Genomic DNA, 23,535 nt, shown 5'->3' with positions numbered 1-23,535 from the left:
GATATTCTTCTACTTTTGGGTACACTTTGTAAGAGATATAATTAAAAGCATCAGGATGAAAATAATACGATAGTGTTATTTTTTTGTAAATTCAATTTTATTTACATTTATAAAAGCAAAAAATCATTTCTGAACAATTAACGGTGAAAATATAATGAAAAACATAAGATTACAAATAATACGAAATTGTACTTTTTTTTTGACAAATTCAATTTTATTAACAAATATAAATGTAAAACATCAAGTAAAATTGGACACACAGGTACAAATGCGATCAAACTCACATCACATTTACAAAATATAAATTCAAAACCCATTACAAATAAAAGGTAAATTGCAAACGCTATTTTTACTTGAAATTAAATAGGTTACGCTCTTTTGCAAATTTTATTTTTATTTATTTATTTAAATTAATCATGCACAATCGTCTTCCAGATTGCTCCAAAGAAACTAGTGGACTACACAGTTTAAGATATGTACAAAAATTATAGTAAAAACATGATTATTATACATGTTTACAATTAACATATATGTAGATTGCCATCAAACCCATACCAAATAAATTTGCTTTATATTTTGAAAAAAATCATTCATGCTGTTTTTCAAATGGAATGAACTCTACCTCAAACACATAAATAAGAGATACACACACGTATATATTCATACATAAATACAACAAGAAAAATCGTACACACCTACGTGTAAATTTAATTAGTGGAAAATGTACAGGTCTTTAAAGTTCCATTTGCAGACGAATACAACTCTTTATATACGTAGGTATATTTGTTCACATCTATTAACCACAAAATCTTCATACAAATATAATATATAATATGTATATTATAAAGAATTTGTTTGGTGAGTAGTTGGGAAATAAATTTGTGGTCAAGCGAAGGTTTTGGTACAAATGTTGTGTCACTATGACCCAGTATGACAAAAACTACATACAAATATTACATATACAAATGATAATATAAGAGGCATGGCGACCGCAACTCCATCACTGATCTTATTCACAATGGCAATGTTTAACTGATATTCTCTTTTTTTCTTCATAAACATATTATTCAACATTAAATCTATGAATGTAATGTAGTTTAAAATTAAGTGAAAACTGTTTGGCAACAGTTCCATAACATTAAATAAATACTGTAACGCGACGTTCCCCCATCGTCCCATAGGGCAACACTCGCCTTTTATTTCGAGTGGCCACCCAGGGAAAAGCCAGGGGGAGACGGGGCCCAGAGATCTATCACCCTCCATGCTGAAGAACCGCCGCGAGGTCGAGTGTAGCATCACTCCCTCCCCTGAGTTCCAGCACAACGTCCCCTGCATTCCTCGCGCCGTTTCCGGAGAAACCTCAGCCGTGAGAGGAACGAGAAGACGACCGCAGAGCCAGCTTCCCGAGCACGAGGAAGCTGTTATCAACAAAGACGACTTGCAGTCAGGAACCTCCCCGACTATATACATATATATAACTATACATATATATATATATAACTATCCACATAACGTTTCTACATAACCCGACCCTTGGAAGAATAACGACGTATAACGCCCTCTACATCACGCGCGCGTAAACCCGTTCGCCACAATACGTTTGGTAAAAGCTCCATAACATATGTATAAAAAAGGTTACGTAAACGGCTACGAGGAGCGAAAACCACCATACAATACACTCAATCATTGGGTTATTATGGTTGAAGCTGGTTCATCTTTGCCAGGATTAATGAATAATGTGTTGTTTCTTTTATATGAATACCTATGTATGTTTTATACACCAGAAACACTTGGCAAAGTTAGAGAACGCCATATTATTTATGGGTGAGAGAAAAGAACGCCCCACAAAATACACAAACAAAGAAAATAAAGAAAACTATTGTAAGATCATTCTAAGAAATAAATTTTACCGCCTAATCGCCAATAAAATACCTTTATGTCAAGACAAATCCAAGTTGACGAAAGGAAACGTCAGCGAAATTAGATCACGTGTATTGTACTGAAACAAGACCGTACAATCAAGGTGCTCGTTTGACAGCCTACGAACAAGTTCACGAAAAAATTCCTTCTACTTTAATTGTAGATAGTATGGTGGCGGCATTAATGAAAACGAGGAATATTACAGCCGTAATCGTGGGAGCTGATAGGGTGGCAGCTAATGGTGATACAGCCAATAAAATCGGTATTCATCAAATTGCCGTGCTTGCAAAGCATCACTCGGTGCCATTTTACGTAGCCGCTCCTTTGACCTCAATACATATGTCAATTGTAAGCGGAGATCATATAAAAACAGGTGAAAAACCTGAAAAAGAAATGACCCACATCGGAGAACATAGAATCCTGCTGCATTAATAGCTGGAATAATCACTGAAAAAGGATTGTTTCTTCCACAAAATTTACAGGATACTGTTAGTCTTCTAAAAAAGACTGAATAATTATATCCAAAGGATGTTCAGTTTGAGTACACATCGTTACAATTTATATTATTAAAATATATTTAATGTTATAGTCGTACATAAATGAAAGTTTGTTTTTATATATGTACATACATACCTATATTTTATAATAGATAATTCGTTTTTGATGGTTTTTGATCTTTCCAGTGATATGTTAAACAAGACAAATCATCTTAATCAGTATAAAAACAAAGCTCTGCATCCATCGCAAGAGAATAATCTTACGAATAATTCAAGTCAAATACAGCACGAATGTACACATGCGAAACTCGAAACGAGTATCGCCGTATGAATTAGCCAGTAAAGATATTATAAAAAGTCTAACTGAATCAACGTGCCGTGAAAACCACCATAAAATGCACTCCATGACTGCCGTACTCTTAAAGTGAAGTAATCTTCCTTTTTTCAAATAAGTGACTCGTATCCATTGACATAAAAAAACATACACTTGAAACAAATATTTGGTTTCATTTGGCAGAAAGGTAACGAAAATGGGGCAAACCTCAGGACACGTCTACGATGACGTGCCGCAACTCCCTCTTCTGCGGTGGAAGGAGGCGGGCTTAAAAATCTAAGCTGGTCGGCCTAATTTCCGTTGGTCAAGTGTCCAGATTGGAGATTGTAATTGTGACCATTTATTTAACATCGATTGTAGATTTGTAACCATTACAATCGCTCATAGGTTGTAATGGTTACAAAGAAAGGAATTCACTGTGGGTGACTAGCTAATATGAATAAACACTATTCGAAAATGTGGATTCAACCCCCACTCCCACCCTGTGCGTCGGTAAACGTAGCGACCTGAAGAGTGGATATGGATGGAAATCAGATCACGATTTTCAGTCACTGAACCAAAAGGGGGAAAGAAGCCAATAACAATCTTGTGGAAATGGTATATGGAGGCGAAAACAAGGTTACTAACAAAACCCTGTGGGAATTACATGGAAGTTTAAGAATTAGTAATTGTAGATAGACGATTTCGAAAATGCATTACCTGAAACATCTGAAATACAGCGAAATCTTTCACTTAATTATAAAATCAGTCAAATGACAAGACCCGCAAGTTTGATTACATATTTCCAACAAAAACACCAAAAGATTTATTAAAAATTACAGACCGCCAAAGAAATATTCAACGCTCTTATTCAAGTTACAATAACGTCTTGGCAACCATTAAACCAAATATTAGGTATAATGATTTTCATACATCCGATGGATTTTCATACACTCCGGTGGAAGTTATATCCAAAAGAGACTACAACGTGATGTACGAAGACGACATGATATGGCAAGACGATCCTTCTATCGCAGCTTGAATACGATTTTTTTTTAAATATTTTTAATTTAAATTGCAAAGTAATTTAGATCAGCGTGCTACAGATCTATGTACATATATTGTGTGAGAAGCGATCTGGGTAACTTGCTACATGCATCAAAAGAATATTAAGAGAGAAAAGGTCTCAAATGTCGAGTCCTAACTCCGGTGTCGCCGATGCTAGCCATGTCTTGCAGAAAATGTAATGCTCTGCGGAATACTAATATGAATGAAGAAAATTAGACTTTTAAAGTATGTATGCAGAACCTTCGAACTCGGACACGTTCAACTATGACGCGTTGGCTTCGACCGATTTCGTTTTCATGCGATGGAAGGGACATTTTCTAGTACCCGATCACACAATTAAGGATATAACTGGTGCTTCGTTTGCACGATTTTATTACATATGTATTCAAAAGTCGGCAGTTAGATGGAAGGTGTGGCAAACAGTCACCCGACAACCAAAAATTCAACTAATGTAGCTAGGTTATCCAGGAACGAGTGGTGCTTATTTGAAGGACCGGATCACAGTTCCATTCGAGTTAGCAGAAATTTATACAGAAAAATTAGTCCACATGCTGTACTCGTTCATGGATTATAAACGATAGAGAATGAGATTCCTTAAAAATGACAATGCGCGATAAGATACCATCGAGCGCATAAAATAAGTATTTCGAATGCCACAATTTGCAGATATTTTCAAGACGATCCTTCTATCGCAGCTTGAATACGACCTTTTTTTAAATATTTTTAATTTAGATGCATACTCGCGTGATGTTGGATACGTCGTTTTAGTTCCTGATAGTGCTGTTTTAATTTCAGGGGGAGCTCGACCACCACCCCCCGCTACTCCTACGGAGAGACCTGCTCCTTCACCTATGGCACCTCCTTCTACGCCTGATCATCCTCCTACACCTACTGCTCAACAAAGTGATCATGGTGAGCTTAAATTTTAGATTTGTCAAATATGCAGCCTCTTTTTCACAACCGTTCCATTGAATATAAATATTTTGTCATTACTTATTCAGAAGCAGATGGTAATTCCAATCCAGCTAATGCACCTGTCGGATCATGTATAAGTGAAAGTGTTGGAAATGATGATGAAGAGGGTAATGCTCCATGTATCGTTGTGTACCTGATTGAACCGTGTTTGGGTGGTGATCGTCGTATCGCTTGTCTTGCTATGCTACGTTCCGACAACCGAACCAACTAGAAATTCGACTATTTCATGATATGTCAAATATAAATTTGGTCACGTTCAAATTTGTTGTGACTGATTTTCTTTATTATGGAACTAATTATTCAATGGATAAAAGTTAATGAAAATCCTATGCATGTGATGATCGCAAAGATAATGAATTCTATGTAAACGATATAAAAAAAAATTAAAAAGAAACATTTATTTTAATTTTATATAGTTGTGTGCAAAGTTTATTCACATACATTTTTTCAGTAACAAAATCACCGTTTCATAATTCGCACAAGCCACCGCTATTTGCAGTCGGATAAGTTGTAAAAAAGAACCAATCACACAAAATCACCAACAAACTGATTTTGCAGGCGACCCTAGTCCAACTATTATAATATCGCGTATGCAAAATATTTGTATAATATAGTAAAACTCACTATAGTTTAGAGAATAATTCGTCAAAATGACTTTCGTGTTGAAACACGCAACATTAATAAAGGTGGCCACCGCAACACCATCACTTTGGGATTTAAATGCTACTCCCTACAATCCAGAGGCTAGCAAAAATAGCGACGTACTTTTAATACCCATGGGGCAAAACATTTAGAAAGGAGAGCTTTCCGACAAGAAAAAAGGCGGAACATATGTACATATGTAATTGCAGAGCGGAGCGTGACAACCGAACCATCGTAGAAAGTGCCAGGACCATACATAGATATATGTATATAGAATAACATAAGTTATTCTATAATAAGTTCTTCTATATCTATGCCCAGGACGATACTTCTTACTAAAGACCTGTCAGAGAACCATATGAGGCATGGGTTGGAAAAGCTTCAGACCTAAATAGCAACCGGTGAAGAGGTTCCCCAAAGTGTCGTAATAACAACTCGACAACAATACTAATTGCCAAATGATGCCATAGTTTACTGTAAGTTTAATCAGCTTTATAAGATCGAGCCAATAACGCCGAGTATGTGGGAGAACATTTTGAAAAATGTTCCGTAGTTGTGTGTCTGTGGCTTTTAAAAATTCCTGCTGCTGGTGAAGCAAATATTAAAATTGGTAGCCCAACAATTAGGACGTCCAGAAGGACGAATCATATTTTCCACCAATGTAACAGCGAAAAAAGAACATGTGCGACGAGCACAGTTAGCTGATGTGTGTTTAGACACTCGCCTTTGTAATGGACATACACACAACTACGCAGTATGGATGGTCTCTAGACTGGTACAACTGTCGAGTCAAAGATTCCTTAAAAATGACAATGCGCGATAAGATACCGTCGAGCGGATAGAAAAAGGATTTCGAATGCCACAATTTGCAGATATTTTTTGTCTTGCAAAGTAACACTTTTCATACGTCTAGTTGTCAGCGGTTTAGTTTTGGCAGTACGACGCAGAAAATTCAGGAAAAAGTTACATCCAGAAGAGACTACAACGTGATGTACGAAGACGTCATGATAGGTCGCAGCTTGAATACGATTTTTTTTAAATATTTTTAATTTAGATGTAAAGTAATTTAGATCAGCGTGCTACATGCATCAAAAGAATATTAAGAGAGAAAAGGTCTCAAATGTCGAGTCCTGACTCCGGTGTCGCCGATGCTAGCCATGTCTTGCAAAAAATGGAATGCTCTGTATACATAAATACATAAATAAAGAAAATTGGACTTTTAAAGTATGTATGCAGAACCTTCGAACTCGGACACGTTCAACTATGACGCGTTGGCTTCGACCGATTTCGTTTTCATGCGATGGAAGGGACATTTTCTGGTACCCGATCACACAATTAAGGATATAAATGGTGCTTCGTTTGCACGATTTTATTACATATGTTTTCAAAAGTCGGCAGTTACCATTAAAGGATATTATTAATATACCATTAAAGGATATATAAAAAAATATGTTTATTTATTTTATTAGGGGCTGCGCCCCCGACAGAGGCCCCGTAGGTTGCGCCCCTTGCGACGCCCCTGATATTGGCCCCATGTGGGCTGCGCCCCCTTCGGCGGGGTCCCATGGGGGCTGCGCCCCCGGTGGAGCCCCATCTGGCTGCACTCCCTGCAGGGAATTTGAATCCTTTGAATCGAAAAAAAAATAAATCGAACGTGTTATTCCCACCCAACGACCGACCACTCAAACAACGGTTGACCACGTAGCGACGAAGACACAAACATTAGTGTTTCATATAGTACATGTATTAAATACTATATTAAATAATAAAAACAAAGACTTTAAAGTATTTGTTTTTATTATATTGCTCATATTTAATGAGAAATTATTTTTTTTGTGACTCGTTACAAGAAAAGTAACTAGTCACATTTCGGATTCTCGACAAGAAAACTTACCAATGTATTTTTACCGATATATTTTACGACGAAGAATCAATCGTCGAGTAAAAATCCAGTAAAGGGATATCTACTCGATGGTGCCGTCGAAAGGTATGCATTCTACCAGCACGACCAACACAAGGCTGGCTACCGACTTTGAGCCTCACCATGAGCAACACATAAGCGAATTCCCTATAAGTGACAATCCCGAAGTTGGGGACGAAGAAAGCTACAGTCCCGATGAAAAGGAATGCTTTTTCAACAACAAACACAAAGTGGTAATGGCGAATAGAATATCTACAGAATAGCGCCTGATATCTGCAGGGCAGTTTTATTCTTCATGTGAATGATATTCTGATTTGAATATGACAAATTGGAATCAGAAGATAGTGTGATTTTTTGTTTAGTGTAGTTAATTTATCTATGTACGTACATAGTAACAATAGATAAAGTTTTTTTTTTTTTTGCAATTCGATCTTGAGCTTATCAGATACCCAAGCATCGCTCCCTGGAGATACAAACGAAGAGTCAACCATCGGCTCGGGAATGAGTTGTTGTGGAAAGACAAATTATATATTTTTTCCATACACTAATTAGAAAACCTGTCGTGTCATCATTGTTTATTCATATAAATTCACATGAATATCGTACTGAAAAATGTACCAAAATCACATTATCAATGTACATATTAAAAAAACAACACTTTATAGTAAACATTTTCTTATTTCTTGAGACACATTGTAAGGAGGTCGCGATACCGAAAATGTTATTATTTATAGCGTTATTCCGAGCATATAATTTAACAATATGTATCGGAAAACAGAAAAAATTTACAGACAAAGATATAATTGCCTTAAAGTAAAAATATCCAAGACGAGTATTTTTAAATTTGCCAAAACATGCGATCAGTCGTAATGATTTACATTCCAAAAGTGAGCAAACTTTTTTGCACAGATTCAAAGTTGAACATTCAATAATTCGCCCCAGCCACCGCTATTTGCAATCGGATAAGTTGTAAAAAAGAACTAATTACACAAAATCACCAACAAACTGATTTTGCAGGCGTCCCTAGTCCAACTATTATAATATCGCGTATGCAAAAAATATAATATAGTAAAACTCACGTGTGCAATTTAAAGAATTTTTCCATACCTAGCGGAATGCAACATGTAAATTTCAGCGAATTTTAAAACGGCGGTTTAGAGAATAATACGTCAAAAAGACTTTCGTGTTGAAACACGCAACATCAGAATTTCCGACCAAAATATTAACGATGATCTAGATCGTCTCTGTGTGCAGTAATAGAAATTGCATAGACGATGACGAAGTTTATGACGATTGTTACATTGAGCCGTCAAATATATTCGAACCAAGTATTGCGAGAAGATTAGTTGAGGCCGATTATACATATGTATACCGTCCCCATGTTCGGTATATAATCGACATCTTTCGATGAATGATTCAACGCGTTCTAGTTTGTGATTTGAAGGTTGTCTCTCGTGCCGTCGATTCGATTAGACATGTAAATGTGTCGACAAAAAAAATTACCTTGACTATTAATGATACATTATATCACAATCAAAGATGGAGTAATGGTGTCAATACACAATAAATAAAAAGTAATTAAAGTAATAAAGGTGGCCACCGCAACTCCATCACTTTGGGATTTAAATGCTACTCCCTACAATCCAGAGGCTAGCAAAAATAGCGACGTACTTTTAATACCCATGGGGCAAAACATTTAGAAAGGAGAGCTTCCCGACAAGAACAATGGCGGAACATATGTACATATGTAATTGCAGAGCGGAGCGTGACAACTGAACCATCGTAGAAAGTGCCAGGACTATACATAGATATATGTATATAGAATAGCATAAGTTATTCTATAATAAGTTCTTTTATATCTATGGCCAGGACGATACTTCTTACTAAAGACCTGTCAGAGAACCATATGAGGCATGGGTTGGAAAAGCTTCAGACCTAAATAGCAACCGGTGAAGAGGTTCCCCAAAGTGTCGTAATAACAGCTCGACAACGATACTCATTGCCAAATGATGCCATAGTTTACTGTAAGTTTAATCAGCTTTATAAGATCGAGCCAATAACGCCGAGTATGTGGGAGAACATTTTGAAAAATGTTCCGTAGTTGTGTGTCTGTGGCTTTTAAAATTTCCTGCTGCCGGTGAAGCAAATATTAAAATTGGCAGCCCAACAATTAGGACGTCCACAATGACGAATCATATTTTCCGCCAATGTACCAGCGAAAAAAGAACATGTGCGACGAGGGCATTTTTTGTAATGGACATACACACAACTACGCAGTATGGATGGTCTCTAGACTGGTACTCCTGCCGAGTCAAAAATTCCTTAAAAATGACAATGCGCGATAAGATACTGTCGAGAGGATAGAAAAAGTATTTCAAATGCCACAATTTGCAGATATTTTAGTCTTGCAAAGTATCATTTTCGAAAATCGCTGACAATGGCAATATGTGACGAGCAATCTAGGTAAAAAAGTATTCGGTTACAAGCGCGAATGAAAGGTGACAACCATATTAAGATATGTAGTACATTAAAAGTACCAAAGACCCAATGACACGTTTCAATATTACATACATTTATAATGAGCTGTTCGTAAGCGGTCCCAATGCTCACGTCTGAAAAGGTGGATGTGAAATAGCCGATAACGCTCTTATTCAATGGATGAACAAATATCAAAATCACCCCATTGAAGATGAGACTGGCGAGCATCGTCAAACTAACGGTGCCAGAGATGAGGATAGTCCACTTTGGAAATTGAACCTACATACATATACATATATACCTACATGTGCACATGTGAATGATCACGTCAATGGCTTTTAATAATTTCGAATCCCACTATGTGAATTCACACATTAGATTTATTTATAGTAATAATAGACCAATATTTAAATATAATTGGTCGTATTGGCGTCTCACGACATACGAATCGATTTACTAATATGCAGGTAACTGTAAATTTCTTTGTACAAATTAATCACAAAAACTTTGAAAATAAAATAGACCACACGTGAATGGGTGCGGCGCCTCGCAGATGCCAAATGTTAAAAATGAGATACATTCATACTACAGTGAATTTCCCATAGAGTCTGGAAATGATGATGATGAAAAAGTTCCATTTGTGGCTCGGCAGTTTCCAGGAAGTGCTCCAAACGGTTATAAATTATAATAACAATTTTTCTTCCTAGACATTTTCTTCCTTCAAAGTCGTTTGACATTTACACAAAATAGGTAGGATGTTTGTTTTCAAAAAATCCCCAATTTAATAAAAATACATAAATCACGCTTGAGAGTACATAGGTGCGGCGCCTCGCAGATACCAAATTCTAAATTATAAAAGAAAAATCCAGCGAATCCACTGGAGAATCCGATGAAACGATGACGATGATGGACGTGTGTCGTTTCTTGACGTATGTACATACAGCGATGGTACAAACCTCATCACGAGCGACAATGCATCAGCAGTTCTGGATCGGCTGGCAGTACGGGTTAATTTTCAGGAAAAGACCGCCTTTTTTCCAGTCTCCGTCTGTTATCAGCAATGATCTGAAATAGAAACGTCAATCAAATGAGTACAAAGAAAAAGCCAAACTAAAACACATAGCAAAGTTTATCAATCTCTCGATTTTCGAAAATACCTGATGATATTTAGATATAACTTCAGCAAATTTTATCAGCAGTTCAGGATCGGCTAGAAGCACACAGCTTCATTTTCAGGAAAATACCCCATTTTTTCCAGTCTCCGTTTTTTTATCAGCAAACGATCTGAAATAGAAACATCAATCAAATGAGTTCAAAGAAAAAGCCAAACTAAAACACATTGTAGATAAGTTTAACAATCTCTGGATTTTCGAAGATACCTGAGCAGCTGTTCTGGATCGGCTGCAAGTAAAGCTTCATTTTCAGGAAATGACCGCGTTCTTTCGAGACTCGGTTTGGTATCAGCAACGATCTGAAATAGAAACGTCAATCAAATGAGTACAAAGCCAAAGTCAAACTAAAACACATATATAAGTTTAACAATCTTTGGACTTTCGAAGATACCTGATGATATTTGGATACAACTTCAGCAAATTTTATCAGCAGTTCAGAATCGGCGGGAAGTACAGCTTCAGTTTCAGGAAATGACCGCGTTCTTTCGAGACTCTGTTTGGTATCAGCAAAAATACTATAATTTTTGACTAGGGTAACCAGCCTTTTTATACAACAGACTTTTTAAAGAGAAAAAATCTAAAATTATATCCTATGTTATAAATTATCGCTAAATTTAAAATAAAATAGATTTTTTGCCTAGGGTATCCAGCCTTTTTATACAATAAAATTATTTTTTTTGTGAAAAAAATTCCCATCATCTTTATGATATAAATTATTGAAAAATATAAAATCAAATAATTTTTTTGACTCGTGTTACCAGTCTTTTTATACAATATTTTTTTTAAAGTGAGATAACATCTTAAATATTCCCATCATCTTTATGATATAAATGATTGCGAAATTTAAAACTTTTGTTGTATAAACAGATTGGTGGCCCTAGTCAAAAAATTATCATATTTTTAATTTTGCAATAATTTATGACATAAAGAAGGAAATAATTTTTGATTATTTCTCTTAAAAAATTTTTTTGTATGAAAAGTCTGGTTAAATCTAGTCCAAAAAATTATTTTATTTTAAATTTTGTCATCATAGCATAAAAACGATGAGATTATTTTTAAATTTCATTTCTAACTTGAAAAAAATTTGTATATAAAAAAGGTTGGCTACCCTAATAAAATTTCATCTAATTTTGTCGCATAAAAAAAGTTTGTTTACCCTAGTCCAAAAATTTATTTGATTTTAAATTTAATTATTTATAGCTTAAAGACGATGGAATATTGCTTAGATTTATTTTCTCACTTCGAAAATATTACTGGATATGGAAAATTCGAAAATATCGGGTGTAGATATCGGTAGTGTGAACGTAGCCAATAAAGATTTATTTTAATAAAGCTACATACAATAATAGCCCCCTTTACACAGTCGTTCTATCGCGCGTGAAACAGCTAATCGTGCGCGTGTAAAGATCTTGGACCGGGAAGGGATAAACTCAGCAGTCCTGCGCGCAATCGTGTGGCTTGACGTTGTCATTACACAGACAATTCTTTCGGGCGCGCTTTTGTTACAAGATGGCGGACTTACGCACGTGGAGTAAAGAATTGATTGTGGAATTGCTTTTAATGTACCAGTCTTTTCCGTGCCACTGGAAAATTAACTCGGAGGAATATAAAAACAAAAATCTGAAAGAGGAAGCTTATAAAAATATATTTTTATACTTTTTGATCAAATCAACACCAACGAACATCATAACTTGAGTCATGATATTTCTTCTATCCATTTTTCACCGCAACATTACTATAAAACTGCGTTACTTCAGTAAAACTGTGCGTATCGCACACACTCGTTTCGCGCGGTCTATCACGCACGATTAGCCTTTACACGTTCGCTCTTTCCGTTTTAACAAAAAGTGGTAGGAGTAATCGCGCGCGAAAGAACGTTAGTGTTCACAACTGCGAAAACAGTATCGCGCACAGGCTTACCCGCACGCAATCCTGTACGCTCCTGAGAACGCGCGATAGAACGACTGTGAAAAGTGGGCTATTTAGGGGCAGCTCAGAGCTCAGCGACGTGCACTAAAATTGCGATTCTCCATTAGCACGAAATGTAAAATGCGATTCTGCCACTAGCCTGATCACTGATGCGCGGATCGCGTGGTAATATTGATAGAGAGAGAGAGAGAGAAACGGAAAGGAAACGACGCCACAGTCGAGGGGGATGACGAGACGCGATTCCAAGGTCGCGGTGGCTGTGATTGTTTGGTGGCAAATGTGCAATCAATCGACGAGCACTTGTGCAATCGATCGACGAAAGCAATCAATCCACGGCAAACGCGACCAACCGATTGAAACGCGGCAACATTGGCTACGTCCACACTACCGATATTTTCCATAACCAGTTCCTAAATAGCAACCACAGGTTGCAATATAGGAACTGGATATGGAAAATTCGAAAATGTCGGGTGTAGATATCGGTAGTGTGAACGTAGCCAATAAAGCTACAATAATAGCGTTGGGGGAGGGGAGGGGCAGCTCAGGGCTCAGCGTTGTGCACTCACCGCGATGGCCGTACCACTTCTGCCGGAAAATGGCGGCGAACATTGCGATCTGCATTAGCACAAAATGTAAAATGCGATTGTGGTAATATTGATAGAGAGAGAGAAACGGAAAGGAAACGACGCCACAGTCGAGGGGGATGACGAGACGCGATTCCAAGGTCGCGGTGGCTGTGATTATTTGGTCGCAGACGCCTCGGCCAGCACTTGTGCAATCGATCGACGAAAGCAATCAACCCCACCCCACGGCAAACGCGACCAACGATCGAAAGGGCAACAATAAAGCTACAATAATAGCGTACCTGCGGGGGGTTGGGGGTGGTGGTGGGGGGGGGGCGGGTAGCGGCAGCTCAGAGCTCAGCGACGCGCACCCGCCGCGATGGCCGCTGCACTTCTGCCGGAAAATGGCGGCGAACATTGCGGTCCGCATTGGCACGAACTCAGAGCTGAGAGCCCAGCGACGTGCACTCACCGCGATGGGCGCACCACTTCTGCCGACTGCGAGCAGCGTTTCCGATGTAATGGCTGGGAGTGGGGGTTCACCCACGGCGATAGCGATTGGTCGAATATGCGAACGACGCAGCTCATTTCGACGCACACGCCAACACCACTAATCGACATGCCCGTACACTAGGGCTGCCATACGTCCGCGTTGACAGGGACATGTCCCAGTAGGCTTGGGCATAGTAGTTCGCAAATCAGATCTCTCAGTTTAGTTCGCCGCTCCTAAACGAACTAGTTCGCTCTTCTAGTTCGTCAGCTCCCAGCTCGAATCAGTGAAAGGCAGATCGTTCGCTCGTTCGTTCGCTCGCAGATCGTTCACTCGCAGATTGTTCGCTCGTTTTGGCTCGATGAAAGAATAACACATGACGCAAAAAAGAAAACAAAAATAATCAAATTTTTTATATTTTTTTAGAAATAATCAACAATTATATTACTATTAGGTACTGGTTAGTTCTTGTAAAAAATATCACTTACACTTATAAAGTTGTTACCTAACAATTAAACATAATGACTTGTTTGAGTGAGATCGTATGTATAAAAAAAAATAAAATGGAAAAATAATATTACATATTACTGTGTAAAAATATCAATTTGGACACTTTTTTCGATGACAATAGTGTTCTACGTTCATTAAGGACTTGACCCGTCGCTGAAAAAACGCGTTCGCAGGGCACAGATGTTGCTACGGCACAAAATCTTTTCAAAACATACGCGTAAACGTGAGGGTATAGCTCGTGCAGCGAAAGCTGGCACGTACCAATACAAACACGTATATTGTATCCGTGAAGATATGAATAAGATTTTTTGTATCTGTTTTCTAGGACAATCAGTTGGTCCCTTTCATACGCACCCACTTTCCGAGCATGACAGAAACAACAATTATTTTTTGTATTGCTCGGTGATTTTTGCTCAGTGATCAAGTGTGCACTACAGGGTGATTTTTTCCAGTTTCACTGGTCAGTCACCGATCAACCCCCACAAACTGACGTAACGCGTTCTTATATTGTTTGCTAATTGGTTAATTGGAGTTAGTTCATTAGAATTAGTGGATATATGATAATAAAATGCTTTGTAATAAAATTGGATCTGGGAAAACACTAACGGGACAATCTCGCGAAATTGTGTATAATGTTTTCAACTATTTCATGCATCGTATAGTGAATCAGAGCAGAGTCAATCACTATTGATACATTCAGAGACGTTTGGAGACATGTGAAAAAACATGAAGAAAAATTTATTGAACTGGAACCAAAACTCGATAATTTAACGGACAATTTCACTGATATTATAAAAGTAGAATATTCTGATAGCAAATATATGGATTCTTCAAGTGATGGAGAATTAAGTGGCGTAGAAGAATTATGATACGACATTGTATAGAAACAGAAGACTATCCAAAACGAGCAAAGAAGTAACTAATTAAAGAAAATCAGAAAAGGTTAGTAAAACTAGAAGTACGTTTAGTAGTAGAGTAGTAAAAGTAAAGTCTTATAATAGAAAAGTTTGAAATTGAAATTCAAAAATAAGATTATAAAATGAACAATGTATTTATTTAGATTAGAAACACTTCCAGTTCGGGTAGACTTTCTGGGTGTAAATGTACTGCGGCATTATCCAAAGATCGCCGCAATATTTTTTTTGTAAGTTTATTTTATTATTATTTATGACAAGTTCTGACTTAGCTACAAAATTCTGAAGCCGACAAACAATTCTATGCAAAATAATGAAAAAATATTTTGATGGTCTAGGCACCCAACAGTAAACAAATTTGAAGTGAGCAAATAAACAACAAAGTGTAGCGCTTTCTTTGCGAATTTTTTTATTATCTTTGTAACGGTCGGGACTTAATACTAGCCGACAAAGAAGAATGTCTATACATAATAATGAAAAGGACTGCATTATTATCAAAATTCGAACACTTTTAAAATCACTTATTTCCTGTTTAATATAATTTATATCCTATATTTTTTTCTCATTTTTAAATTCGTATTAATTTTTGCATACGTACGTTTGTTTTACTTATAATTTAAAAAAATGCTATTTATCATTTTATTCGTACGTATTCAAATATTAAATAAATATGCCACCCAAATTATATCATAGATCTTAAAAACATTACAGGATCGGTTGAAATAAAATATATAAATAACAGCCTGTATATGAAAAATGCATTTGTATGAGTACTGTGCACGCGCATTCTGTAGCTAATATACCTATATATCAAATGACGTTCATGCCACCATTGAAGCGATTTAGATACTCTTTACGATTTAGATACTCTTCATTTAGGTATTTATCTAATTCGCGAATGCCAGCAGCAAGCTGGTTATCTGGCCTAGTAATTTTTTGTATTTCTTGGTCGTATTCATCCCATATGCAGCTATTTTTATTACTAGGTATAGATGTTGATGCGTCGCTGGAAGTAGGAACAGCCTCTGGAGTACCCCCTTGAACTAATTGTACTTGGCCGATTTTATTTCTAAGGGCTTGTACTACCATTTCACAGGCTCTTTGATTTTTGAATCCCCTCGTCTTAAATCGAGGATCCAAAATCGTACACTCTGCGTATAACATATTCTTCTCTATATCTTTTAAACGATCTTCCATGCCTTTCTTTAGCAGAGACTGCACATCAACTATTTTTGTATTGTAAGAAACATGTTTTTGTAAAAAAATTTTTAGTAAATTACACAAAATTATTATTTTAGATAAAGTGACGTTTTTCTCGGCACTTATTTCTACGGTAATCTCGTAGAATGGACTGAGTAACGGTAAAACTTCCTCTATGACTTCCCAGTCCCCTTCATTTAAAGTTAAATCAGGGCGTAGAAGTGCAACGGTAGCAATCACTGCATCCTTTACCTGTACTATTCGCTTGAGCATGTCAAAAGTGGAATTCCAGCAGGTTTGTACATCCTGCTTGAGCTTAAGAACAGGCAAATTCATTTGCTGCTGCGTAGCAGTCAATTTATGTTTTCCTTGTGTGCTACGAATAAAAAACTCGACAATATTTTTAACTCTTCCCAAAACGTCACATATCTTTTTCGTAGCTTCTTGTACAACAAGATTTAGAGAGTGAGCGAAACATGAGATGGACCGCCAATCACCAAGTCTAACAGCAGATAAGATATTTGCTGCATTATCGCTAACAATGGCAGCAACTGTGTGTGAAATGTTCCACTCCGCCATAACAACTTTCATAAAGTCGCACAAGTTTTGACTAGTATGTCGCTCTTTATAATTGATACAACCAAGTAATACTGAGTGAAGTTTAGTCTCTTCATTTATAAAATGAGCTACAATAGCTATATAGCTGTCGTTATTTCTAGACGTCCAACCATCAGTACTAAGAGACAACGCTGGTGCTGCTTGTACCTTTATTTTTGCTTCAGCCATGACGTCATTGTGAATTCTTGACATTAAATTTTCCGATAACGTTTTTCTTGATGGTAGTTTATAGCCTGGGCATTGAGAAACTAATTCAATAAGTTTACGAAATTCTGTTTCTTCTACGATTCTTAAGGCGTGATGCCCTTTAGCTACCATCTTGACAAGTTGTTTATCAATTTGCTCAATCTTTGGAACTGGCGGTGGTCTACGAATGTATTGGGTCATCGATTGTTGGGAGTCTACTATATTTGATGATGCTGAAATTATATTCTCCGATTCGCATGTGCTTTGACTTGATTGAAGTGAGTTTAAACTAGGTAATATCGGTGTTTGTCTTTCAGCAGTTAATGGGATCAAAAGGTGTTTTGTTTTCATATGTCGGGTTAAATTACCATTCGATCCGCCCGCAATACTTATTATTGTTGAACAATGGTTACATTTCGCTTTTTTATTATCAATGTCTTCTGTAAAATGAGTCCACAAGGGGCTATGTTTTCTTTTTGATGACATCGTAACAAATACCCTATAACAAAACACATTAACCCTATACGTAAACTATTTTTAAAGTATATTAAAGAAATTAATTAATTGTTAATAGTAATTGTTATTATACATTAGAAGCATAAGCTACTTGATAACGACAGTGTCTTATTATTTTAAAATTTATTTAACGTTCGGTTAACGTCACTCTCGTTCATTCGGTCACAAACTAATGAAATTCTTGTGTAGTTCGCGAACGAACTGTCTTGTGTAGTTCGCGAACGAACTAGATCGTAAGAGTGAACAAGACGCGCATGTGCAGTGAGCGAGCGGCAGTATTAGTGTAGTGCCGTCCCACTCTCACTCATTCGGTCACGAACTAGTGAACTATGGAACTATGGAACGAGGAGTGAGGGAACTAGTTCGACTAGTTCACCTGTGGGAGCGCTCTTACGACCTAGTTCGTTCGCGAACTACACAAGCCTATGTCCCAGTTTCGAGGTCTGTGTCCCGGTGTCCCAGTCCGAGAGTCATTTGTCCCCGTCAATTTCAAAATTTAGACATTTAAAAAAATTATTCAATTATTTTTTAATATCTATCGAACAAGACCTTTTGAACCAAGAAATCTCAGGATGCACTCTCTATACTGTGGTCCTAAAAGGAAAGACGTTTAAACGTCAAAAATTGTACCCACTTAATATCTAATATAATTGTTGTGTTCGTTGTCGCGTTCGGTCGTGTCGCCAAAGTGTGTTTTTGCTACTTCTTCATTGTTAATAAATAAAATATAAAATGGCCAAGTACGTGCAAAGTGTCTCCAAAATATTAGAGAGTATGGTCCAAGTCCTCATGGACCCTGTCAATAGATTTAGCAAGGACCAAATGGCCAAATTGATGCCTTTCACCTCTGATATCTCGCAAACTGTAGGCGAAATGTCCTGTAATATTGCAATGCTGGAAGGAGAGCTGTCAGCTACCAAAATGTATATGTCTAAAGATACACCCACCACGATTGAATCGACATTGGAACTTGTTAGTGAAATGGAAGAAAGAAAAAATAGAAAAAACAATGTTATCATATTTGACATTACTGAAACAGGTAATAATGACGACAATAATGTAATCGCAAATTTATTGTCAAAAGCCGAGCTACCTAACCACAAATTCACCGCTCATAGAATCGGATTAAAACAAGGTACGAAGCCAAGGCCCCTAAAAGTTAAACTCGATGTACAGCAAACAGCAATATCATTACTTAGAAAAGGACCCAAACTAGGAATTAAAATAAAAAACGACCTAACGTACATGCAAAGACTACATATAAACAATTTGTGGAACGAAATGAATACCAGAAAAGACAAAGGTGAAAGTGACTTAATAATAAAATATTTTAACGGAGTGCCTAAAATAATAAATAAAAATAGTACAAAAAACCAACAATATATTACCAAAATGTCAGAAGCATTATATCTAAAATACAATTCCTTAAAAATGCTATAGCTGCTTCCGCATATGACATCATATTATTAACAGAAACGTGGCTACACAACCTTATAAATGATTCCGAACTAAACTTTCATACATACAATATGTATAGATATGATAGAAACATAAACACCAGTACGAAGACTCGAGGCGGTGGCGTGGCAATTCTTATTAAAAAAGTTCATTCATCATCTGTCATCATCAACACAAACAATTCCATCGAACAAATATTTATATCAACCAAAATTTTCAATGTAAAGTGCATATTCGGTTGTGTTTACATCCCTCCATCCTCTGACATTAGTGTATATAATAATTTTATAAATAATATTGAAACAATCAGATTAAAATATCCTGATTCAAAATTCTTAATAACTGGTGATTTTAATCTACCAAATTTGGACTGGCAAAACCTTGAAATGAATGAAAATTCTCCAATTCATCAAGAAATTATAAATTTATCTTTAAATTTAGGTCTTAAACAATTTAATACTATTTCCAACTTGAATGATCGTGTCTTAGATTTAGTTTTTTCCAATTTCAAAAACACTAACGTTATGAAATCTCATGATGTTCTATCTCCAGTGGATGGCCATCATCCACCCCTAGATATTATTATTACTTTAAATAAATCTACTAATCTACCTTTAATTCAGCAAAATATTTTTGATTTTCACAGAGCCGATTATAACGAAATCATGAACCAATTAAATGTCACTAATTGGTCGTTCTTAAACGATAACATTAACTTTGAATCAAAAGTCATTATGCTGAATGAATTATTAATCTCTTGTATATACAACCATGTTCCTCAATATAAAAATAAGTTGCATTTTTTTCCAAAATGGTTTAGTCCCGAATTAAAAAACCTAATACATAAAAAAAAAAGTGTGCACAAATTATTCAAAATTTATAACTCTACACACATATATATTGAATTCAAAAAACTAAGAGCTTTGTGTAAACTACATATATCCAAATGTTTTAAACTTTATATTAAAAAAACAGAATCATTCATTGATTCAAATTCCAAATATTTTTGGTCATTTACTAAAGAATTAAACAGCAATAAAACATATATACCAGAAAACATTCAATTTAACGGTAAATTTGTTGACAATACTAATGATTCAGTCAATCTTTTTGCTGATTTTTTCAAATCGATCTATGTCAAAAACAACAACAATAATTCTAATTATAGCATTGTAAATAATAATGTCCTGATTTCACCTTTACATTCTATAAATATATCTATTCAAAAATTGATTAACAAAATAAATGCCTTAGATATATCTAAATCTGCGGGTCCTGACAACATACCCCCAATTTTTATCAAGAATTGTGCCAATGTATTAACTTATCCTCTTTTTAATCTCTTTAATCAATCTATTTCCACTGGTATATTTCCCAATTCTTGGAAGTCTGGCTATTTAATGCCTCTCCATAAAAATGGGGATAAACATAATGTAATGAACTATAGAGCCATCTGTCAACTATCAACTATTCCAAAACTTTTTGAAAGTTTAGTATTAGACGAATTTATTCCTTTCATTAATAACATTATTATTCCACAACAACATGGTTTTACTTCTGGTAGATCTACCTTATCCAATTTATTATTATATGAAAATTTTATTTCTAGTGCCTTATCTGTTAAATTGCAAGTTGACTCAATTTACACTGATTTCAGTAAAGCATTTGACAAAGTTGATATTGAGATTTTATTATATAAACTAAACAGTATCGGAATCAGCGGTGTATTACTAAACTGGTTTCGGAGCTATTTGTCCAATAGATCATTATTAGTTAAAATCGGCCATTCTAAATCTTACTCCTTTAATCCAACTAGTGGCGTTCCCCAAGGATCTCACATGGGACCAGTCCTATTCAATATTTTTATAAATGATATTATAAATATATTTAATGATGTTAAAGTGCTCTTATTTGCAGACGATTTAAAAATATTTAAATGCATAAAAGACACTAACGATTGTGCTACTTTACAAACTAATTTAAACTCATTAAACGATTGGTGTTCTTTTAATAAATTATATTTAAACATTAAGAAGTGTTCTGTTGTCAGGTTCAGTAGGTCAAATAACAAAATTATTTATAATTATCATATAAATAATGAATCATTACCATCATCATCGCTAATTAAAGATCTAGGAGTTATTTTTGACGACAAATTAACTTTTAATTCTCATATAAATTTTATCACAAAAAATGCCATCAAAACACTTGGTTTCTTAATAAGAAATAGTACTCACTTCAAAAATGTAAATACGATTAAAATTTTATACACCACTCTGGTTAGAAACCAATTAGAGTACAATTCTATCATTTGGTCTCCTTATTTAATGAAACAAATTAACATAATAGAGTCAGTGCAAATAAAGTTCATTAGATTCATTAAATTTAAATTTTTTAAAAGTCATAATCATTATGTCAGTAACGTTATTATTTATAGGAAACTTAATTTGCTAAAATTATATGACAGAAGGAAAATTAACGATATTTCAGTTCTGTGTGGTCTTCTTAATGGCACTATTAAATGCTCTGACTTGGTGAGTTTAGTGTGCTTCCATGTGCCGGGTAGATCAATTAGATGTAACCATCTTTTTGATATGCCCAGGTTTACCACTAATTACTCATTGAACTCAGCTATGTTGAGACTGCACAGAGTTGGAAACGAATTGTCCATGGTCGATTTATTCATTGTTAGTAAATATAACATGAAATCTATTTTATTTAAATATTTTTTTAATATAATGTAATTTATTTTGTAGTATATGAATGTATGTGTTTTTTTCTTTTATATTTCATTTTAATTTTTTTTTTCTTTTTCTATCTCTATTTCCAACATGTAAAATGGTCAATTTTTTCTTGACCGTAAAATAAAAATAAATAAATAAATAAATATGGATACGCGCGCGCATATTGGCAACACTGACAACGAGAGCGGCGGATGCCCACTGCCGGCCACTGCCCAATTTCGCCAGCTGGCAACACCGACAATGACACTGACAAGTACGAAGCGCGCGCAGTTCGTTTACTGTCTGCTGATAATATCCGTTTGTTCTGTTTGTTTCTGATCGAAGAGGACTGATATTTTGATGTAAGTTTTTCAATACATAGATATATATATATAATAATTTTCAATAATAGTAAATATCTAGGTAATCAAGCAACCCAGGCATACAATAAACTGAAAAAACACATGGACATTACGACGACACAAGTAGAAGCATTTGAAAAAGATGTAGAGAATTTTTACAACGTTGGAATTAATTATTTGGCAAAGTGGTCAGTTCCACTGGCGAAATATGATGTTTTTTCATGGATGCTTCTCCATGAAGTACCCGAATGGGAACATGTTGAAAAAACTATTGCTTATTTAAGTGAAATGGGAATATTGTTCACGGATTCAATCTATGAGGAAGTAAAGTATATGAAGTCATTTATCGAAAATAAAAAAGCCGAAGAATGGAAAACGAAAGATGTGCATGATAAATGGTTATACTATTTCAAAAAAACTGAAGAGACAGAAAGAAAAGCTAATCTACTGAAAATGTGCCAATACTTGTTCGCCATCCCACCGCACAATGCACATGTTGAACGTGTGTTGTCATTAATTAAAAATCAATGGACAGATGAGCGCAATTCGCTTTCTATTGACACAGTAAAAAGCATAATTCAATGTACTTTAAATTATAAAATGTCATGCATTGAATTCTATAATGATATTAAAGGGGAAAAAGAGTTACTTCAAAAAACGAAAACATCGGAAAAATATGATTGGGCAAAGAAGAGCGATGATAATGAAGTCACGGAAATCAGAGAAGAGTGAAGGCGATAGAAGAATAGGCTACAGTACATGAAATACAATGTTAATGTAAGGTTTCATTTAGTTAAATTTATTTGAATCGTCCAATTATCTATATTTATTTATTTTAGATTTGGTACAGACGCTTCCACAAAAAAAACCTATTATCAATCTTTCAATTTTTGTTTAGTTCCAATTACTTGTTGAAATGTTGTATATTTTTTTTATAATACAGCTATGAATATCGATAAAAATGTTTTGTTTTGTTTGTTTTTTTTTTTTTTTTTTAGGGGGCTGTCCCCGTTGGTGCTCCGACACTTATGGCAGCCCTACCGTACACGAAACATACCTAGCCGTTGGTACATACCTACA

The sequence above is a fragment of the Arctopsyche grandis genome, chromosome 2 (genome assembly GCF_051622035.1).
Source record: "Arctopsyche grandis isolate Sample6627 chromosome 2, ASM5162203v2, whole genome shotgun sequence".
Lineage (NCBI taxonomy): Eukaryota > Metazoa > Arthropoda > Insecta > Trichoptera > Hydropsychidae > Arctopsyche > Arctopsyche grandis.
Note: the sequence above shows the minus strand (reverse complement) of the source record.